The sequence below is a fragment of the Hipposideros armiger genome, unplaced genomic scaffold, assembly GCF_001890085.2.
Source record: "Hipposideros armiger isolate ML-2016 unplaced genomic scaffold, ASM189008v1 scaffold_367, whole genome shotgun sequence".
Lineage (NCBI taxonomy): Eukaryota > Metazoa > Chordata > Mammalia > Chiroptera > Hipposideridae > Hipposideros > Hipposideros armiger.
Genome location: NW_017731717.1, coordinates 1,648,145 through 1,668,399, shown reverse-complemented (window position 1 = coordinate 1,668,399; position 20,255 = coordinate 1,648,145). Strand labels below are relative to the sequence as shown.

General features: G+C 36.0%; 1 protein-coding gene across 6 annotated transcripts in view; it reads left to right on the top strand.

The window, feature by feature from the left end:
* NKAIN2 (sodium/potassium transporting ATPase interacting 2) overlaps positions 1-20,255 on the top strand; it is a 959,061-nt gene that overhangs the window by 200,698 nt on the left and 738,108 nt on the right. The gene's annotated exons all lie outside the window — the stretch shown is intronic.

Here is a 20,255-nt window from a genome sequence, read left to right as displayed (position 1 = left end):
CTCTCTCTCTCTCTCTCTCTCTCTTTCTCTCTCTCTCTCTCTCTCTTTCTCTCTCCCTCCCACCCTCCCTCATCTACATCTAGATTTAAAGAACTTTTCTTGTGGTTAGGTAAAGCCCACTGAAGAGACTTGTGCTTCTTACAGTCAGTTGTACCAAATAGATGGGAGTGATGGCCCATCATATTCACAGGTGTTTCTCATACCAAAGATGGAGATGCTTCTATAAAGGGTGTGAGTCATTAAGGATCAACTAAGAAGGCTGCCTGCCCCAGCACGTAAAATGTTGAGTGGATGATGTCACATTAAGGAGATTTTAAAGCAAGGAATGAGCAGAATGTCACTGCTTTGCTTCACCAGTGAGCACCTTGTTCATTTGGTTTAATATATAAAGTCATTGTTGGAGAGGGGAGATCAGCATTGATCATGGAGGAAGAGGGGGAAGCATAGAAGGATATTAATTCATAAATTAAGAACACAAGCTTTTTACATTATGGTTTTAATGCCTACCAAAGGCTGTGTGCTCTATTTCTTAGTTAATTTCTTCCTTTTCATTCTTAATAAGTAAGATTTCTCACACAACTTAATCCCATGACAAATCTATGCTAAACCAAAAAGCAACCTTCTTAAAGGAACTGCATTCTACAAATGCAAATTGGCATACATTTGTTGTTTTTTGGAGGTTGTGTTGTTTGATGTAAGTCACCAACAATAGCTTGTTGGCCCCCTCAGGTAATGTTGAGTGCGTCTGGTTGTGTGAGTTCCGGGGACTTACCACAGAGCAAGGGAAGGCCCAGCCTACAGCCTCCCAAAGCTGTAAAAGCGCTCAGCACTCGCTTTAAGTACTTAGCTGCTTTCTTAATAATTCTCTGTAACACTTTAAGAAACGATGGTGTTCATAGCCAGGAAGCATTGTTTATATTTGAGCCAATTTTCTGTTGCTCAGAACCTAACTAAGGAAATACATCTTCTAGTTGTTTTCCCATTAAATGAATGGGTATTACTAATAATGCAATGTCTTGTTTGGCTAACACAATCTTGCTGAAGAGTCTAAAACAAACCCTAGCATTTTGGGGAACATTTCTGCATAATTTGTATTAAAATGAGTAAATTTCTGTAAATATTTGAACTGTTAATATATATATGTATATGTGTGTATATAGGGGATGTGTTTGTGTGTTTATTTGCTGATGAGAATAGGAAGATTTGTGGGTGATCTTTTTTTAAAGGTATTTGGTTCAGATCTACTCTGTGCTCTAGTTTTACTTACTGGTGTGCTTTAAAGAGAACTGAACATATCTGAATGTAGTATAAATGGCCATCATGCTGTTTGTGTAGTAGAGTTTAAACTGAAATGTGCATATCCCTGGGGCTATGTGAACATTTCTCCCATTGGTATATAAGGATACCAACATATAAATATAAACATACGTACATACATACATACATACATAAGTAAAAATCTAAGAGGTGGGAGGGAGAGGGAGAGGGAGAAAGATAATTCGTTTGGTTGTAGTATTGACATGAAATGGCTTGATGCCTGAGTAACGAATCCATTTGCAAGTCAGGTGGTTTACAATTTTCTGCTTTAAGCAAAGTTACAGAAAAGTATAATTGAGTTGTCAGCCAATATATGATTAAAATAATTTTTGATGAAAGATCACTGACTTTTGGCATGTAACAGAAGGAGTTCAGTGAATTGAGCGCCATTGCTATAAGGGAAGGACTTTCTTCCATTTCCATCTATTTATGTGAACAAAGAATCTTCACAATTATAGTAATGAAAACATAAACTAAAAAAATGGAAGAACATTGATTTTCTGGGCCCTTTCTCCTTTTAGTAGTAAATAGTGGTAACCCATGGAATACATTAAAAAAAAAAAAAAGCAAAGCCAAATATATACATCTCAGTAAGAGATTAATTGCCAGTAATTATGATCTTTGTTTCATAACTATTCATCACCATTTTAAAAGTTTATTTTGATATTTGTACTTTTCAAATAATTTTAATTATAAGTCAACCCAGAAGGAATTTTATTTTTATACTTAGAGTCCTATGGTTACAGGGAATTTTTTAAGTCATTTTTAAGTACATATTTATATTGCAGAGAAATACCAATAAAAATGCTTTCAAGCATAAAACTTACTACATTAAGATAAAATTCAGTGGGGATGGAAATATGAGTTCAAAAAGAAATAAGAGCTTGTTCATGTAATTCTCTTGAGTATTTAGATTACTCTGGACTCATTAAAAATGTGTTTTATTCCAAAACATCAATATTTTTAATATGCTACAACATATATCCCTTGCTATATAAACTTCTGAAAAAATTAAATGTCAACCTCAAATTGTGTGAGAGGTATATAGTTTTGTAAAGTTATTTTAGGAGGGTCAGTTGTTTGAAGGCTATTGCTGTTGTGAAAAGGACTATCCATGCAATAGCTAGCTTTCTCAATGCTGCTGTTAGGGGTTCCGTACAGGGGCTTAGCCCCCCGATGACTGACACTGATAGCAGCTCTCCTTCCTCGGAACTCGTGTGGCCCTCACAAATCCTGTCCAACATTTGATGTTTATTATGTATCAGATGTTGCTGATTCAGAAAGGTTTGGGCATATGTTAGATTGGATATTGGCTCCATTTGGGGCAAACTCTTAGTACGCCATCCATACCGTGTCACCGTTGGTTTCCATGAAATGATCGACTAGTTGGTTTTCAAATAGTAAAATAACATTTCATGAAACATAAATACAGTGTCTCCTAAGTCATAAAACTGAGGTAATGAATACAGAAATTCAGAATGGTTTTATGTATGTACATACCATATGTTTTAATGAGTAAGATGTTACGAATACTAGCAGTAAAGAAATAAAGCAAAGTTCATTTTTCTAAATAAATAAATGATTAATTTGAGCCAGTGTTTATTTGATGAGTGTCACTTTGTTTTATTTAATGCAGTTCCAAAGTTTACAACTAGTTTGATTAACATATGTCTAATGAGTGAAAATACTTGATCTTGTGTTTATTGAAGAATCCTGCCCTTTAGAACCTGCTAGCATTTGAAGTCCATGACATAGAGTTCATTTGAAGTCACCAGCAGGAATGAGATGCCGTAGGCAGAGTGTGTACTGTGAGAAGAGAAGCGAGGTCCTCTGATATTACATAATGGTGGGAGACGGGGGGGAGAAGAGGGGCTTGGAAGGATCCTGAGAAGGACAGTTGGGGAGAAGTTGGGGAGCATGTGGGGACTCCAAAGCAACAGGAAAAGACCGTGTCATGGAATACTTAGCAACTAAAATTAAGAATGAATGTATCTGCTGGATTCCTTTTTAACTTAAAATATTTCCAAGGTAATTAAAAAAAAAAAAGGAAACCAGAAAGGGAGGGAAAAGCCTCATTTTCTGTAGTTTGCATAGATTTAGAAAAAATTGGAGGGGTGGTCTTTTGTGATCAGTTTTGTCCTTTCATGTCGTACTTCTATTGAGAAGGAATCATAAAAAAAAGATGTTTTTAATGGTCTTGGGTATGGGCTGTGTCTTTGGGCTGGGGGTTGGAGGCTGGATAGAGGTGTGATGGCCATGGAGGTGGAGGCATGGAAGGGAGAGGGATAGGGAAGCGGTTAAGATCTTCTCCAATGACCTTGCTTCTATTGGGTTGTAGGAAAAGTCATGACGCATTTTTGCAATGAAAAGCATAGAAAAAAATACATCATGACTTTTCCGACAATCCAATACATCTTTTGGTTTCTTCTCTCTTCTCCCAAGAGAACGAATGATGTACATGAGAGAGAAAGGAAAACATACCTTCCATAGGCAGAAGACTGACAATTATATATCATCATGTGGGGAAGGAAGAAGGAATGGCAATAATGTATGGCAGTAGTGTGTGGCTGGAAGAACGTTTTCTCTATTTCCTGATGAAAATCGATAGTTCTCTTTTTCTTATAAGGTATGAAGGAACTGCTGCTGGAAATGAAGGGGCAGGGGAGCCTCAAGTGTGAGAGGTTGAAGATAGTAAAAAATTTTGGAGAACATGAGCAAGTAGAAGAATGACCTGATGAGGGAATATAGCAGGGCTGCAGGACTTAATGGAAGAAAATATTAACATGTGAACCCAAATGTTGAGTCTTTTTTAAGGAGAAAGTAAATTATTTTAAAGTCATATACTAATATTCAATCAAATCAAACAACAGATATTTGAGTTTAAGACGTTATACAATGTAATGTTTCAAAGGGACAAGATATAAACCTATGAAAAGGTACATAACATAAAACACATAAATTGCCTTTATGAACAGAAATCACTTATAGCGGATTGACTATGAAACACTTAGTGGCAGGCAAATCTGAGACTGGAAGAACCAAAGGGTTGATCCTATAAGAATAAGTCAAACGACCAAAGAACGTGATATTTATTAGTGGAAGCTAAGTGAAGTCACTTCCAGTTATATTCACTGTTCCTTATTTCTGTGTTATTCCCTTGTGATACCTAAATAAGGCCTCTTACTTTTGTCTACCTCTAAAATAAGCCATGTAACAAAACTACTATGAGCCCATAATCTTAGCCATATTGACAGGGTTCGAAGGTGGGCTCTACTACTTAGAGTTCTGAGAGCCCAGACCAGACAAATTACATAAACTCTCTAAGCCTTTTTGCTCTAAGCCCTTTTCCCTCTAAGCCCTTTTCCCTAGCTAGTAAAACAAGCATAATAATACACCTATTTCATAGGTGTGTTGTGAGGATTAAATGGGGTAAATTACACAACAAGCTTAGCATACTCTATGGCATATAAAAATAATAGTTGCAAAGAATTATTATTACTTTTTTATAGGGTTCTTAAGGCACAAGGGTATTCACCTATCTCTGTCCATACCATTTTCTGTCACTGTTATACTGTGCTAATTAATCCATGTCATTATAATTAATAAGTGATAATACAGCTGGAATATGAAAATCTCATTTTGGTTATTGTAAGAGAATCAATATGATAACAGCTGTTCAGTTCAGCTGTCTGAACAGCTTTAGACAAAGATCCACAGTGGTCCATACATTTTAAAACTTTATAAAATGTGTTAATATATTTAATGTTTTTTTAATATATTGAAAAGGGCACTTCTCATGTTTCAAGATAAATATGAGTATAAGATGTTTTTAATTGGCATCCAATTTGCTTACTTACTACTCTTAAATCAAACATTTAAAAGTTGACTCCTGCTGTTGACAGTACCGATACCACAGATTAAATGACAGCCAAACAGGACGTTGTTTTGACAATTGTGGTTCTAGAGTGATGCACATCAAGTGTGCTTTCTCCCCAGAGTTACGTTGCTTATAAATTTTATGATTCACATAAGGTTTTATGTTCCAGTATTTTTCCAAAGGACATCCTTTATGTCCATGTGCCTTCCCTCAGTTATATTGGTAACTGTCCATTTTGTATTACGGATCACATTGAAAATAGTTTTTGTGATATTTCTGAATTGTGAAAGAATTTCATTCCTTTTCCAGTAGGACTGTGCTGCAGCTGAAATATTTTATGGCTGTGGAGTAAGCTAATAGTAGCAAACATCATAATTTGAGTGACCTTCAGTGGTATTGGAATGGGTAATAAAACTCACTGTGTCTTGGTTGAGTGGAAACTTCAGGTATAGAACCAGAGTGCTCACAGTCCTCTATGCCCTTTCCTGGAAATAGTTCAGATTGTGGGAACGCTTTCCATTGAGACTAGAATATGTTTGTCCTGGGGCAATAGTGCCTCTAAATTTGGTTGTTCTGCCCACAGGGCTCCCTGAAATAAATATCAGTTTGGAGAAGGGAGAGGGACAAAGAAACAAACTTTTTTCTTTCCTTTTCAGATTCTGAGCTAGTATCTACCAACCTGTTCAGTGTACCTCTGGGGACCTTGAGTAGTGCATAGAAAAGCTGTTTTGTTTTTGTTTATGTGTTTTTAAAAATCAATCTGCTCCCAAACTTCCTCAAATATTTACTACTGTGGGTAGAAAGAAGGGATTTTTTTTTTCCCTCTCTTTTTTGCCTTGGGGAAGAAACATTTCTGTGCTCTCTCTAGCCAAAGGGGAGAGTAGGATTAGAGTGTCTGATACAAGCATAATTTATGACTTTATTGTAGGTCATGCTCAGCTTCTGTGTAAGCCCAAAGTAAGGCTCTCAGGACATTTTCCTCGGGGATAAATAAGCATTATCCAGTTACAGCTGCTGTCTTCCTACAACCTTCCCCACCCCACCTCCAAGAGGCCACAGCCAGATAAACTCCAGGTGTCTTTCTCCTTCCTCATCATGTCTGAAACCTTAATTAAAAATAACATTTTTAAAGCATTAACATTTGATTTACTGTTAAATGTGATCCTCCTGCATACATATTAAAGATCCACATTCTTTCTACAAAGGTGCGTCCTATATGTCTACTTGTGTTATTGTAGAAATAATATGACACGGGTGAACTATTTGGTTGTTAGAAAAGTAAAAAAAATAAAAAAATAAATGAATTCTTGGGTGTGGGGAAAAAAAAAATTTAACAAATGACCTGATGGAGGAGGTAAGCATCATGGTCAGCGAGGACGAAGAGGAGCCAGCCAGGTGACAAAAGGTGACAGGGCAGTTCCAGGCAGGATATTTGGAAATGGGAGACAGTGACAGAAAGAACCTGGCCTTCAGAAACAGACAGAATCTCTCTATGCGACTGAACTGTGTGAGCTAGCTTCCTGATAAGGGAAAACAGAGTTAATAATTCTTGCCTACCTAAAGGATTTCCTGAGGGATAAGCATTGGAGAATAACTTTTGTGAGGTGCCAGTACAGGTATGTGGAGTTGCTAAAAAAAAAGTATATTCCCTTTTGTCTCCTTACACTAGCCCCTTAATAGTGACCTCACTATTTTAAAGATGATTCGATTTAAATGAGTAGTCAGATGAATTGGCCCTTTTTTGTTGCAATCAAATTTGTCAGATAAAAGTGAAAAATAGCTGTCTTTGTTGTAAAGATATTAAAACATTGCTAACTCTTCTGTTAACTTTTACATAAAGGTTTTATTTATGTAGTTCTCTTGAGAATTTTCTTAGTAGATACTTTAGTAGTTTCTAAATACTCCACAGGTTGGTTATAAAAAAAAAATTCTTTTTTTTTTTTGAAAGCCTCCCATATAACCAGTTGGCTGAGTATCCATGAAAACTCTTTCACTTCTTATTATTGTTTTCATTGTTATTTTAACAAAGCTATAATAAAATTTATGTTTGGAGTCAAGTACCAAACATACTCTAATGAATTTATTTTGATTTTTCAACAAATTAATATGCAATCCTGATAAATAGAAGGTTTCATTTTTAATTACAATCTTCATAAATCAGTGAGATACAGGTATAAAATCTAAAACCATGTTTCTTCACAATATTTGAAGCAACAGAATGGTGTATGAGAAGGGAAAGCAATCAACATTTATAAATAATGCCTTTAATTAAATGTTCAGTTGTTTTTAATCCATCCTTCCTTCCCTCTTTCTTTCTTTCCTGCATTCACTTGTATTCTTTTCTACTGAAAGACAGAATACATTTCAGGTCTATTAATAAGGGTAAACAGTAAACAAAGTTTTTTTTGTTTGTTTTTTGTTTTTCCTAGTGAGTTCCATAGGACTTGCTCATTAGTATTGACTATAGCCTATTGTTCTTAAAAATGTTCAAGTGTATGTTATGTCATTGTATTCTTAATTAATAGGTGATTTTCCAATCAAGAAAATAGTTTCCTTGGTAGTTGGAAATTGAAAGTTAGTTAGCAAGCTGTAATATCCCATATTAGTATTCATGTGCAAAGGACACATGATGGAGAACTTTATATTCCAGTTTGAATGCTTGATGTTCAAAAGTAACATTTTCCTAAAGAATTCGAAATTATAAACTAGTAAACAAAGTCATAAATATAATTTTTCTCATTTAAGTAATAAATGTCTTTGTCTTACTTATGTGTGGGGCATCTGAAAATGTGTTGCTCTCATTGACATAGATTATAACTTGTTTCTCTTTAAACCTTAACTCCTTGATCATTTGAGATTAGGACATGTGAGAACTTTCTTAGTGTGTATATGTTGTCAAATCTTGGAAACCATTTCTTGAAAGGTATTTATTCTGATTAAGAGACCCTTTGAGCTTCATTTTAACATACGGCTATTTAGTTACATGGATAATTTTATCTTACTAAAATGGTAAAATGCAATTGAACTTCTTATGAATGGAAACAGAACATTTTTGTTGTGAATACATTTTGATACTATCATTTGAAAGAGTTGTTTAGAAATACAGACTTATATTTTGTTCTAAATTTCGTGTGTGTGTGTGTGTGTGTGTGTGTGTGTGTGTGTATGGTTATTAAAAAGATATTGGAGATTTGATATGGTCGAGCTACACATATCTGATGTTTAGCGATTTTCAGCATGCAGCGATTATTTTGTCAATCCTATTAGTAAACCTAACATAATGTGTGATGAGAAGAGAAAGTATGAAGGCATTTGAATCAACTTCCTTTTATTTTATTTTAAACTGATGTGTTTTTAATAACTAACTCTAGCTTTTATAGATATTGTGCATTAAATACAATCCATTTCAAGCATTTTCTCATGCAATATTCCTGTAAGTATTCTGTATAAACATGGCCAAATGGAACGGGCCTATAAAACATGTTTCCTCTAATTCATTGCTACCCATTTATGGCTACACCATGTGGTAGGAATTCAGAAACATCAGGTCTGCTGTTCATATAACATTCAAATGGCCTCCAGGTACTAGGCAAGGCCAACTCTGTTGGCCCAGTGCCAATTCACAATGGTCCAATCAACCAGTGCCACTGAGCAAATTACTTTGGGGCAGTGAATCATTTTATGTGGAACAAGAAAGGATTTTGCAAAGTGGATATTTATAAGTCCTTCTATGTAAACCCAGATGTGTCACTAGCTGCAGTCTATTGTTCTTTGCTAAAAGAATCATTTGCTTTTGGGGCCTCTTTAGGTTTTTTCAAGTGGAATGCTGAACACAGTTGTGTGCTGATCTCCTAATCCTTCATCCTGGTTCCTTCTACACCCACCAATTAATTTTTTTTTCTGTTTATTTTTTGATCAAGTGCATTTCATGTTAATTAGCATTGTGGTATCACTCCTTAAATAACTCACACTGTTTTGATTTTGGTTCTTTGATATAACAAAGACTGATAGAGGGGGGAAAAAGGCAATCTGCCAAAAAGTATAATTTTTTATTATGAACAAATCATTTAATATTAAGTTTCTCAGTTATACATGGTCCTTTTACTTAGCAGAAATCCCCCAAGGGAAGAATAGGTATCTGTGTTTTCTTATTGAGAACCTTTATGTACTATATTAAATAATTAATAAGCATATACAGACAATGTCAAATTAAGCAATGAAAAATATGTTTTCTTTGTGTGGTAGAGAACTTTGGCTCTTGTTAATTTGGTTCCCTAACAATGAGAAGTGGAGAAAGCTACGCTGTGTTGTATGCTCTAAAATGAAAAACCTGAAAAGATGGAAACCACAACAACATCAAAATTAGGGGCAAATCTAGACCCTGAAATCAAAGGTTCTTATGAGGTGTTGGCAGTGGCATCTGTTGGCAGGAATTATAAAGAGACATCGTCAAATTAGACAGTTCTTCCAGTCAGTAGGCTGTCTTTTTGTTTTGTTGATGGTTTCCTTTGCTGTGCAAAACACTTTTTAGTTTGATGTAGTCCCACTTGCTTATTTTTTCTTTTGTTTCCCTTGTTTGAGAAGATAAATCAGGAAAAAATATCACTAAGAACAATGTCAAGGAGTTTATGCCTATATTTTCTTCTAGGAATGTTATGGTTTCGGGTCTTACATTTAGTCCATTTTGTCCATTTTGAGTTTATTCTTGTATATGGTGTAAGAAAGCGTTCCACTTTCATTTTTCACATGTATTTGTCTGGTTTTCCCAACACCATTTATTGAATAGGCTGTTTTTACCCCACTGTATATTCTTGCCTCCTTTGTCATATTAAATAACCATATAATTTTGGGTTTATTTCTGGGCTCTTTGTTCTGTTCCATCGATACATGTGTCTATTTTTATGCAAGCATATGCTCTTTTTATTACTATAGCCTTATAGTTTGATATCCTGCAGCATGAGACCTCCAATTTTATTCTTCTTTCTCAAGATTGCTGTGGCTATTCGGGGTCTTTTGTGGTTCCATATAAATTTTAAGATTGTTTGTTCTAGTTCTGTGAAAAATGCCCTTGGTATTTTGATAGGGATTATATTGAATCTATAGATTGCTTTAGGTGGTATGGACATTTTAACTATTCTAATTCTCCCTATCCATGGGTACAGTATGAGTACCTGTCGGGATGGCCATCATCAATAAATCAACAAACAACAAGTGTTGGCAAGGATGTAGAGAAAAGGGAACCCTGGTGCACTGTTGGTGGGATTGCTAATTGGTACAGCCACTATGTAAATCAGTACGGAGGTTCCTCAACAAATTAAAAATAAAACTACCAACAATTCCAATTCTGGATATTTATCTGAAGAAATTCAAGCCACTAATTGAAAAAGATATATGCACCCCTATGTTCACTGCAGCACCTACAATGTATTTACAATATATAGAAGCCAAGATATGGAAGCAACCCAAGTGTCCATCAATAAATGACTGGGTAAAGAAATTGTGGTATACATATACAATGGAATATTACTCAGCCATAAAAAAAGAATAGAATCTTACCATTTGTAACATCAAGGGTAGACCCAGAGGTTAAGTGAGAGAAGTCAGATAGAGAAATTCGAAGACCATATGATCTCACTTATGTGTGGAATATAATAACAAAATAAATGAACAAACAAATTAAAAACAGACTCATAGATACAGAGAACAAACTGATGGTTGCCAGAGGGGAGGGGTGTTGGGGAGCTGGGTGAAATGGTAAAGGGATTAAGAAGTGCAAATTGGTAATTACAAAATAGTCACAGGCATATAAAATATAGCATAGAGAATACAGTCAATAGTGTTGCAACAACTATGTCTAGTGCCAGGGGTATACGGGACTAATCAGGGTGTCACTGCATAAATTACATAAATGTCTAACCACTATGCTGTACATCTGAAATGAATATAAATTAATGTTGAATGTCAACTGTAACTGAAAAAATAAAACATAGCTCTTGTCTTGAGGAATTTATAGACAAAATATATAAAACATGTAAAATGTTTGAAATAGAAGGCATTTATAATCAGGACTACAAAAATGGTAACAGGTATTGTCACTAATTAAATGCAGTTTTGAAAAGTTATCACTAGTCTAAACCCTAGGTCCTTTTTAGCTACCCTTGTTTCTGGTTAGTGTAAGTTGATACTAGATTGCCTCCTGAGCTCCATGGTGATACTGGAATCAGACTGTATTTTGGTGTGGGTGGAGTGATGACATCAACAGGTGAAATGGATTTTCCTCTATTATTTCTCGTCTTAAATTTTAGTTTTCATTTTTCAAAATTAAATACCACCATTTTTTATACTGTGATTATTTAATACTTTGTAACTTTGTTTTTATTTTAATAAACTTAAGCATTTCCTTGATTTTTAAGAGCTAGGCCTGGGCTCCTAAGTAAATAGTTCATTAATTTTTATATCAGCCTTGGTGCTATTTACGTGCATACCAATGAAACTAAACTACTCCAGGGAACTTGTAGAGGGTCGGTTTCAAATCCATGAATTAATGCAAATGGTAAGGTTACATCATTTGGGTATAAGCTGTAAGCTTTGGAGAATGGAGAAGAAGCAATCAAGGTAAAACACCTCTAGAGCCTGCATTATTTATGTAAATGAGATCCTGGCATTTATATTCTAAGGTGCTGTTATAGGAGATAGAGCTACCGGATCGTGTAGGTTACAAAGGTCAATGTGACTCAATCAGCCTGACATGTGGGCAGAGAAACCATTCTGCATCTTTATTCAAAGGAAATCCACAGGGCTTCCATTTGACCTACTGTATTTCTAATGATTATTGCTACCACGTCTGGAATCCCTACAGGCTGAGAGCAATCATGTTTCATCCATTCTAAGGTGTCATGAATTCCAAGTTGCATTATGTTCAATATATGACTAAGAAAGGAAAAATACTTCCGATTAAAGTATGACTTGATAAACTGAAGATTCATCCCAATTTCAATGATGTGAAAATGTGAAAAATAAAAATTAAGTCACCTTAGAGTTGTGGAACCACAGTATTGCTTTTATTTTGTCAGGTGTGCTTGCTAGGTTGGAGGTGAAGTTGAAACATTACTTCCACAGACATTGTTAAACACAGACATTACCTGCAGGGAATGAGAGATCAGAGGTTGCATCCCTCCCATTAGCACATTAGAGACAAATGCGCAAATGTTAGAGTTTCATCTATGGAGTACTTGGGACCTCGGTGTCTGTATTTATGTCTTCTTATATTTAACGGATGCCAGATGATTCAAATAGGCATAAGAACACTTCAGGGCTGTTTCACATACTATCACTTTATGTTAATAACAATTCTTTAATTCTAAACTTAAAAGAAGCAGTGCAGGAATTCTTAGTAGAATGCCATAATAAAATGTACTTCTAGGAACTTGGTTAATTAACAAAATAAGCAAAATCCCTATCTCTTTAACATCTCATCCTACTCTGAAAAGCCACGTTCTTAGCAACATCAAAGTGACAACTAATGTTTTGATAAGGATATAGTAACAAGGGATAACTTCTCTATTAAGACTCAGAATTTCAATTCTGTTACACATACACCTACTTTTTATTAATTAAAGCAAAGAGTTCATAGACAAAATGTAGTGCCCAGAACTTGAATTTTAGTAAGTGCAAATTAACCAAAATTGAGAAGAGTCAGCTGAAGTTCCACAGTAGAATGTTTGTATTTATCTAGGAATTGATCAGCTTTTACTCAGTTGTACCAGAAGCCTCAGGAGTGAAGATAAAAAGTATAGAATTACTCCAGGAATTTGGCAACTGGGAAGTGTACTCCATAAGCACTTTGGATTTTTGTGTGGGAAAACAATATACATTGCATGAAGCCAGATGAAGAAGGAAAACAACTTGTCATGTCTTTCCAATTTTATTTCAACTCCATGGGTACTGGGTACAACTCCCCCACCCCCACCACCATGTGTCTAGGAATCTGGGTTCTTAAATTGTCTCTTAAAAAATACTCTGGAGAGCTGGCTGAGTGGCTCAGTTGGTTAAGAGCTCGCTCAAGAGTTTAATCTCTGAGCAACAGTGGTTTGATGCCCAGCCCAAGCTGAGCTGCCGCTGAGCTGCCAACAGGTGGCAGGATGGCTCAGCTAAAAAAAAAACAAACACTGTAGGATTTATAGCCTTTAAATATAGAGATAGATAATGAGCATGTTATTCTTATCAAGTGATGGGTTGCATGTCTTTAACCCAAACACCCGAGTTGCCAATGGATTTCTTTCATATTGGCAGGCTAAATCCTACTATTTGTTGTTTTTCTTGTTCATTAGGAAATGAATTCAAAATCACACCAAAAAGACAGTACAGTTATTGTTAGTTAATGGCATTGCTACGTGTTGCCCCATCTCCCATCATAGTGTGATTCCTTGGTGAGTTGTCCCTGCTCCAGTAAACTGTAAAATCCACAAACGTGAACTATTGGGTTGTCGGAAAAGCCATGATGCATTTTTGCAACGAAAAACATAGAAAAAACATGTCACGACTTTTCCAACAACCCAATATTTGTTCATCAGTGAAGTAAATACTAAATCACCAGCACTTAGCACAAAGCCTGGCACATAGGTGATCAAAACACTAACCTATGACATGATCTGCTTCGATAGCATTTGCATGTGATAATACATCTTTTCAGAATAATATTGACCAAGCCAAATTGGAGATGCTATTGAGTGATGCTGAGAAACTCACATCATAAACTCTTTTTTTAATTGCTTTTAGAGTAACTGTTTTGTAAATTTTATTTTTCCTTCACTTCCATTCACTAAAAGGAATGGCTTTGAGTGTCAGATTATAGATTATTATAGACTATTTAAAGAACTTTTTAATTGTGAAAACTGTGGCTGACTAAAGCTATATCTACATAGAGAAAGTGAAAAAGATGAGCAATTTTGTAGTACATCTAAGCTAGTGATATCAATTATATGTAAAATGCAGTTATCCAGAACTATTAAGTTAATTGATTTAAGTCCTCATTTTCATGTAAATATTTTCAACAATAGCAAACAGGACAAAGTAACATGTTATTTCTTAAATTGACATCTGCCTACACAGCAGGATCTTGCATACTTCGTTTCATTTATAAACATCTTGCTTTAAAAAAAATCATAATGAATGAGTGTATTTTCTAAAAGTACTCCAGTAATGTTCCAACTAAATATATATGGAAATATGGATAGGAGTGTCAACACTTTAGGAAGGAATGAGAATTTATTTAGCTGCTAAATTGACAGATTTTAAGGAATTGTTGCTTAAAAAGGTGAACAATGAGTCATGCACATAAAAATCAAGTGAATTCTAAAAGGAATGAGTGGTATAAATCAGTATTTATATCACTTTCTAAATAGGATGTGTAAGATGTTCTCTTAGGTACTGATTGTACTACATATGCAAGCATAATGGCTCATTGAAAATAAGGTTACTCAAAGCATTTTGAGTAAAAACAGCATTTGCCTTCATGTTGGTATTTCTACATTGAATCATAATCATTGTTAGTTTGAATACAATTGTATGGAATGTATTCATTCAACGACATTTATTGAACTGCGGGACTGCAGCAGAGTGCCACACAAGAGTGATACAGAGACAGTTTCATTCCTGAAAGATTCTACTTAAAGAAGGATATATCTTCATGTTTGACTTCCAAAAAAATAAATAAAACCATTAACATATAATAATAATAACCAAGTTCTATCTATCATAACTTCTACATTCTGCCTCCAACAGTATATATAAACACATTTTTTAGGCTCCCTCTAGGTAAATTAGATGCTCCAGATATAACTGATTCTTGAATATTATGGACATTTCAAGACTGTGATATGACTGGGGATAGAGGGTAAACTCTGGAAACAGTAATAACAATACAATGCAGTAGTCTCCCCTTATCCTCAGGTTTACTTCCCATGGCTTTCGTTACCCATGGTCAGTTGTGGTCTGAAAATATTATTGGGTTGTCGAAAAAGTCATGACACATCTTTGCAATGAAAAACAGAAAAAATGCGCCATGACTTTTCTGACAACCCAATACATTGAAAATTCTGGAAATAAAAATTCAATAAGTTTTAAATTGCATGGCATTCTGAGTAGCATGATCAAATCTCACAATGTCCTACTCCGTCCTTCATAGACTGAATCATCACTTTGTTGAATGTACTGACGTTGTACACCACCCACCCGTTAGTCACTTACTGCCTGTCTTGGTTATTAAATTGACTGACTTATTGTAGCAGTGCTTGTGTTAAAGTAGCCCTTACAATAGCGTGATGCTGTGTCAGAATGACTACCTCATTCACCATGCTTCATCTCATTATATAAGCATTGCATCAGCTCAAATCATTACAAGAAGAAGGGTGAGTACAGTATAATAAGATATTTTGAGAGAGAGAGAGAGAGAGAAACACCACAATCCCATAACTTTTATTACAGTATATTTACAATGTATTTTCTTTTTTCACCATATATATTTATTTAATTTCCAGTGCTTTTCATTTCTTTGATGGAGCCGTATGTCTTTGTGGTGTCATATTCCTTCCGCAGTATTCTATCCTTCTGTCTTTTTGTTTCAGGTGGAAGAGCACCTTTAAGCGTTTATTGGAATGCAGGTCTCGTGGTGCTAAATTCCTTCAGCTTCTGTTTATCTGAAAACACCTTTATTTCCCCTTTATATCTTAAGGATAACTTTGCTGGATATATTATTCTTGGCTGGTGATTTCTCTCTTTAAATATTTTGAATATTTGATTCCACTCTCTCCTGGCTTGATGGGTTTCTTCTGAAAAATCTGATGATAATCAAATGAGTTTTTCTTTATAGGTTACCATTTTCTTTTCCCTGGCTGCCTTGATACTTCTTGCTTTGTCATTAATTTTTGACAGCTTTAATATAATATGCCTTGGAGAAGGCCTTTTTGGATTGAGATTATTAGGTGTTCCATTAGCTTCTTGGATCTGAGGGTCCAACTCTCATCTATTATTTGTTTGAATAAGCTCTCTGTTCCTTTATCCCTCTCTTCTCCTTCTGGTTAGCCCACTAGTCTTATATTGTTCTTTCTAATGGAGTGAGAAAGTTCTTGCAGTTCTTTCTTTCTCTCTTTTTTTTTTCTTTTCTCTTTATTTTTTCTCTTCTTCCATCTGAGTCATTGATAGATTTCTATGTTCAATATCACTAATTATTTTCTACATTGGGTCTGCTCTATTTTTTAAGCTCACTAGTTCATTCTTCATTTCATTTAGTGAGTTCTTCAGCTCCAGAATTTCTGTTTGGTTCTTTTTTTATCATTTCCGTTTCATTGGTAAAGTATTCCATTTATTCGTTGATTTTATTTCTGAGCTTGTTGAAATGCTTTTCTGAGTTTTCCTGTAACTCGCTGAGTATCTTCAGAACTTCAATCTTTGAATTCTTGTTCATTTACATCACAGTCTTCCATGTCTTGAAGTTTATTTTCTGGCAATTTTTTTTTCCATTTCCTTATGAACTCCCTTGTTACCTATATGTATTGTGCTTGCTGGATTATTTCTCTACCTGAGCATCTGTGGGAAGAAATGATTTTTTTTTCTTGAGTATGTATTTGACTTAACTGTTTAGCAGTTGACATATAGAGGTCTTTCTTTGGTTTTCCAGTGGCGGCGCTGAAGTGCAAGTTTTTGTTTTCTCTTGCTTGCACTACTGGGACTTTCGGGATCTCTGTGGAGTAGTGTGGCCTCCACAGTGGAACACAACCTGTATTCCCAGAAGAGGTGTGAGTCCTGTTTACACTCAGTAACCTCAGTCTCAGGAAAACACCCACCATGGGGTGGGATGTGATGAGCTGTGGGTCTTCAGGCCTGTGTGTTCCTGGCACCCCTTCCTGTAGCCCAAAGCTTCCAGCAATGCTGCTCTGTCTGAGATGGCCTGGCAGGCTCTGACATGGGTAGAGGGGATATGAGGCGAAACGGGTTTGGGCACCTGCAGCTTTCTTATTTCCATGGGTTCCGCTTCAATGAGTACAGAACACTTAGGCTGGAAGGTTGTTTCTGCCCTTTTTGAGATTTGCTGAGTGAGGATTTGGGTGCCAGCTGGGCCACAGGAGTGGGGGTGGTGGTGGTGGTTTTCTGCATCCTCAGCTCCTTTTATTTGGTGGTGGCATTTTTTAGCATGCTGCCATCCTGTGTACCATGTTGCTGCCCCTGACTCTGGGCTCAGGCTCAATGTGCACCAACCACCCAGGCCTGATTGCTGTCTCTGCCCCTTTGGTTTGCCCAGTGGGGGTTGTACCCCAGTCTTTCACTCACAGTGAAGGAACTGGGGCTACAGCAAGCACCAAACTACATCTGTGGCTCCCGTCTCTGTCCTTCTCCACATCTCACAAGACCCATCACCCCTGCCCACTCCCTTCAGAAATACCAATGCTCAGATCCCTCAGACACATTTGTGTGTTGAACAGGAATTCTATTTTGAATATAGATGTCCAACTATTGGGTTGTTGGAAAAGTTATGACGCATGTTTGCCACAGATGGCACTAGTTCATTTTTGGAAGTACTAGAGTCATTCACAGCTATGTTATGGCTGTGTCATTTGACAGCTCTAGCTTCATTTTAAAAAAAAAATAATTGAGCCATTTGGTTGAATTTTGGAGATTTTACAACAAGTTGAAGATGGAAGACCAAACTGACATTTTTGCCATATTTTACTGTTTTACTTCCATAAAGGGAAGAACACGCATCAAGCTTGTGAAAAGTTGCATGAGTTTATGGTGACAAAGCTCTATAAGAACGTCAGTGCCAATGATGGTTCACGAAATTCCGTGCTGGTGATTTTGATCTCAATGACGCTCCTTGGTCAGGGAGGCCCACCAAGGTTGATGACGACAAAATAAAGGCATTGATTGATTCAAACTCATGTTACATAACATGAGAGATTGCAGAAACATTGAAGGTCCATCATTCAAGCATTCACGGCCACCTAAAGAAGCTGGGATATATAAACAAGCTCGATTTTTGGGTTCCGTATGAACTCAAAGAAGTTCATTTGATGGCGCATATAAACTTCTGCAATATGCTCATGAAACATGAGAAAACGATCCTTTTTTGAAGTGAGTGATAACTGGCGATGACAAGTGGATTGTTTACAACAATGTGGTGCACAAACGGTCTTGGTCCTGACGTGATGATTCACCTCAAACGACATTGAAAGCAGACATTCATCAGAGGAAGGTTATACTCTCAGTGTGGTGGGATTTTAAAGGTGTCGTGTTTTTCAAGCTCCTACCAAGGAACCAAACATTCAAATCAAATGTGTACTGTCAGCAATTGGACAGTTTGAATGAATCCATCATCCAGAAAAGCCCAGAGCTTGTTAATTGTAAAGGAGTTGTGTTTTATCGTGACAACGTGAGACCACACACAAGCTTGATCACCTGTGATATATTATTGGAGCTTGGATGGGATGTGTTGCCACACACACCATACTCACCTGACCTTGTGACGTCAGACTTCCACTTGTTTTGCTCTCTTTAAAGCTCCTTGCATGGTATAATGTTCAATTCAGATTAGGCTGTAAATCAGCACCTTGTTCAGTTTTTCGCAAATAGCGACAGGTCCTTCAATGAACGAGGAATTATGAAGCTCACTGAAAGATGGCAAAAGGTTATTGAACAAAATGGGCAATATGTCACTGATTGATCTTTGTTCTTTATATAAATAAATGACCTTTGAAAAACATAGACAAAATACGTCATGACTTTTCCGACAACCCCATAGTTGTAACTTCAAAGGGAGAGACCTGCATATCCTCTCACCTGCCATGCTGCTGACATCTAGTTTATTGTTCTAATTGTTCTATTTTATTGTTGTTAATCTATTATTGTGCCTAATTTATAAATTAGCCTTTACCACATTATATATGTATAGGAAAAAAACACGGTATATATACGGTTTGGTACTATCTGTGATTTCAGGCATCCACCGAGGGTCTTGGAACACATCCCTTATGGATAATGGGGAAGACTGTATAAGGTAGCATTATTTGAGTCAGATGAATAGTCTATGGGGAAACAGAAAAGTCTTGTGCTCGTGCTGGATCCCTGAAGAAATGACAGAGAACCAAGTATTCTGGGTAGTTTTGTTTTAAATTTATCCTTTGGTCTGTTCATTCTTTTTTTTTTTTTCTGACCACACACCTAAACCAGGCTTCCATTTCCTTCCTGAATTGTTTTTTTAAAAGTATTATCCTAATCCATAATCCACCCTAATCCACCCTGCATATCATCACCAAATTAGACCTGCTTTCACTGGAGAGTATGAGTATAAGCTCTACCCGCTTTATTTTGGCATTTAAGGTAGTTTAAATCTGGCTTGGCTACAGTGCTCATTTTTCATTTACCTTGCCTCTATCTAGAAGAAAGTGCTAAATTTCTTATCTGCTTATTGCAAAAAAAAAAAGAATTATAAGAGTAATCATGAAAACAATTTAGTGAGAGAGAACTGACAACCCTTGCAGTGTTATACTGTATTTGAATTTTCAAATCCACTGAGAATGAGAAAGGGCTTTGTATGGATTATAAATAGATGTTGGCAAGCTTTGAACTGCCCACACTTTGTTCTAAGCTTTGAGCAAAGCTCTGTTGGCATGCTGAACCAACTTAAGCTCTGATGTGAGTTATAAAGACACAAGGATGAGTGGCTCCATTTGCGGCATTGTTAGCCAAGTAAGTAAAATTAATTCATGATTAGACTTTCTTTCCACATTGCTGTCATTCCTCAAAGGATAATTCTAATTGCCCTTCTTGACCCAAAGCAGATAAATCCCACTATTCTTTAGGGAAACAATGCTTTATTATTTAAAAGAATAATAAGAGAGACCAAGATTCATTTCATTGTCAGTCATCTATCAAAAAGTGGTGACATCAGGAATGTAGATGGAGATCCAGAATCACATTTTCATAGACTTACTAATTGACGACATAAGTTTTTCTAAAAGACACTCATGGTAATATGGGATGACCTTAAATATTCTAAATTGATATT